Genomic DNA, 3,423 nt, shown 5'->3' on the forward strand with positions numbered 1-3,423 from the left:
GCCAGCCTGACTACTGTTCCAGCCTGCCAGTCTGACTACTCTCCAGCCCGACAGTCTACCTTCCGTTCTACCCGCCAGTCTGTCTATGGGCAAGTCCGCCTGCTTACCAGGAAGCATCTGCCAATTACCTGCCTGCTACCTGCCGTGCCTGCTAACCCGCTCACCTGGGAGCACTCGCCTGTTACCTGCCTGTTCCTACCAGTTACCTGCCTGCTACCTGCCATGCCTGCTAGCCCGCTCACCTGGGAGCACTCGCCTGTTACCTGCCTGTTACCTGATAGCCTACCTGAAGGCTCCTGCTGTCACTTGCCGTGACCACCCGCCTGCTAACCTAGAGACTTCAACCTGCTCTGCCGTCACGTGCCGTGACCACCTGTCAACTATCCAGAGACTTCTGCCTGCCTGTTGTCTCCATCCGCTATACCGGTAAGTCCCAGTCTGCTGACCCGTGGGAGCCACCTGCTCTCTTACAAGGTCGTCCCCAGAGTAGCACCTGGTCCCTCTGCTCGGTCCCTCCCTGGTCACGGAGTCGTTAGCCGCCGTACGACCAGGGTCGGTCTGAGTTGATACTTAGTCACGACCCTCTGGGTCCCTCCTTGCACCGCGGCACAGAGGTTCCACCACCCGGACCCGTAACACTCTATACAGAATAAATACTTACATACCGCTTACATTTTGTCTGTCTACAGACTTTTTCTCTTTCACCTTATCAAACCCTCTTGTCGACGTCCTAACACCGGTACTCGGTCACTGCAGAAATTGCCACACTGATCACCGCGCCCCTGAAAATAAAAATGTCACATACTGTACATGTACATATTTGTTTCCTAAATGAGAAATCCCCGCACACTGCACCGCTGAATACAGACATGCACACGCCATTAATATATAATTAGCTATTATGCAACCCGTCATTACAAATATAAATTGAATCCACTACTGTTTCCCCCATTAACTATAATTAGCCACTTTGCGCTGGCCAATAAATATATAAATGAATTAGCCCCTGTACTCTTTCCTCCAATTTATTACCAGCCTCTGCCCTGCATCCTCAAAGCCCTCCACTGTTCACCATCCGCTCCTCAAACTCATTATAAATACATGCCCTCCAATTTATTATATTTACTTGCCGCCATGGCCCCAATTCATTATGTCATCTCTCTCCCAACCCCCACCTTCTATTAATTATAATTTGCTCTCTCCCACACCTCCACCCTCAATTTATTATCATTTGCTCTCCCCACCCCCACCCTCAATTCATTATCATTTTCTCTCCCCCACCTTCAGATCATTATCATTTGCTCTCCCCCACTTCCCACCCTCAATTCATTATCATTTGCTCTCCACCACCCCCACCCTCAATTCATTATCATTTGCTCTCCCCCACTCTCCACCCTCAATTCATTATCATTTGCTCCCCCCACCCCCTACCCTCAAATCATTATCATTTTCTCTCTCCCACTCTCCACATTCAATTCATTATTATTTGCTTTCCCCCACTCTCAGTTCATTATCATTTGCTCTCCCCCAACTTCCACCCTCAATTCATTATCATTTGCTCTTCCCCACCCCATCCTCAATTCATTATCATTTGCTTTCCCCCAGCCCCCACACTCAATTCATTATCATTTGCTCTCCCCCACCCTCAAGCCTCAATATATTATTATTTGCTCTCTCCCACCCTCCACCCTCAATAATTATCACTTGCTCTCCCCCCAGCCTCAATTCATTGTCAGTTGCTCTCCCATCCCCTCAAATCATTATCATTTGCTCTCCCCCACTCTCCATTCATTATCATTTGCTCTCCCCCACCCTCCATTCATTATTATTAGCTCTCCCCCACCCTCCACATTCAATTCATTATTATTTGCTTTTCTCCACTCTCAATTCATTATCATCTGCTCTCCCCCACCCTCAATTCAATATCATTTGCTCTCCCCCACCCTCTACCCTCAATTCAATGTCATTTATACCGGGCATTCTCCGCATGTTTAGCGACTGTGCACCAGCCACGATACATGTGGCAGCGGGTACTTGAGCATCTGACTCAAGCACACCGGCTCCTCTATTTAAACCCGAGCACGCTCAGATAACTCCTTATCTGAGCATGCTCGCTCATCCGTAATAATTAGCTTTAGCTTTTATTTTACAAGTGTCGATCATGGAGAATTGTAATGCAGTAAACGTACGGAAGCAAAAACATTTTTTCATTTTATAATCAACTCTTTCACATTTTCTACCTGAACAGTGAATGGTGATTAACTAGCAATATTTTGTTAAGTAACAATTTCTCTGAACATACATGTATTGTGTAGTATAAACCACAGACAGGGCATGTATGACAAGTACATAATTGCATAAAGTATGTAAAAAAACCCTTTAAAACTGCATAACTGTTCCTGCCCGGTTTCGAACCAGGGACCTTTCGCGTGTGAGGCGAACGTGATAACCACTACACTACAGAAACACAGCTGACTCTTTGATCAGGGACAGAGTTCAAAAATAGGAATGTGAGAGGGGTTGTTTGGAACTGCTGTGTTCTGCACCATACACTGCATCTGTCCAGCCGCTGATGGTGTCCGGGAGCCAGACCTCCACCGATCTCATACTGATCTCCACCCAGATTTTATACTTCAGCATGCGGATGAGTTTTGTTAAAATCACATCCATTCTGCAGCTACTGATAAGGTAAAATCCCCCGGGGCAGAAAAGCTGTAGATTTTATTACATTACTGATTTGCATCTAAGACCAAAGTATTGAATAGTAATGGCTCTGAGAATGTGGCAACGAGGTTACTGGCATCCAACATCTTGGTAGCCATTGACTATGGTAAATTCTGTAGACCCCTGATTTATATTTTAACATTTTCATGCACCAAACTTGCAAATGATGGGGCAAATTTACTCTGCTAAAAAATAAAAATTTTGACTTAATTAGCACAAAAGTTACCATGAGTGAAAAGTCTTCAGAAATGCAACCTCATGTTCCAGGATGTTTTTTCGTTGATTTTTACAGCTCTTAGTAAAATGAGTGAAATTGAGACTTTTTTTGAGACTTTAAAATGTCTAAAAATAAAAAAAATGATATTTTGATGAAAAAAGGGTCTTTCTTCAGTTAAAAAATACACCAAAAATAATAAGGGCAAAAAACACTATAAGACCCAAAGTTGAAAAATGCCAATACTTTAATGAAATACATTTAAAAAATACATACAATAATCATAAAAGCAAGGCACACCACAGATGAAAAAAGTGGTGGGGTGCCTGGACCCATAATGTGTGTAAGCTGACAACTGTGTCATTCAAATAGCTAACATAAGCATATAATTAGTAGTCAGTACAAAACACAATATTAAATACCTCGAGCAACAGAGAAAAGATATATATACTTGTCACAGAGAATAATAACAATCCATAAATATA

At 43.7% G+C, this 3,423-nt stretch overlaps 1 non-coding gene across 1 annotated transcript; it reads right to left on the bottom strand.

Annotated features, from left to right (window-relative positions):
• Positions 1 to 2,394: 2,394 nt before the first annotated feature.
• TRNAV-CAC (transfer RNA valine (anticodon CAC)) lies at positions 2,395 to 2,467 on the bottom strand. The gene has a single exon. It is a non-coding gene; the product is annotated as a tRNA-Val (tRNA).
• Between the last annotated feature and the right edge of the window lie 956 nt (positions 2,468 to 3,423).

The sequence above is a fragment of the Phyllobates terribilis genome, unplaced genomic scaffold (assembly GCF_046119375.1).
Source record: "Phyllobates terribilis strain yellow unplaced genomic scaffold, ASM4611937v1 Scaffold_11__3_contigs__length_659146591, whole genome shotgun sequence".
NCBI classification, from domain to species: Eukaryota; Metazoa; Chordata; class Amphibia; order Anura; family Dendrobatidae; genus Phyllobates; species Phyllobates terribilis.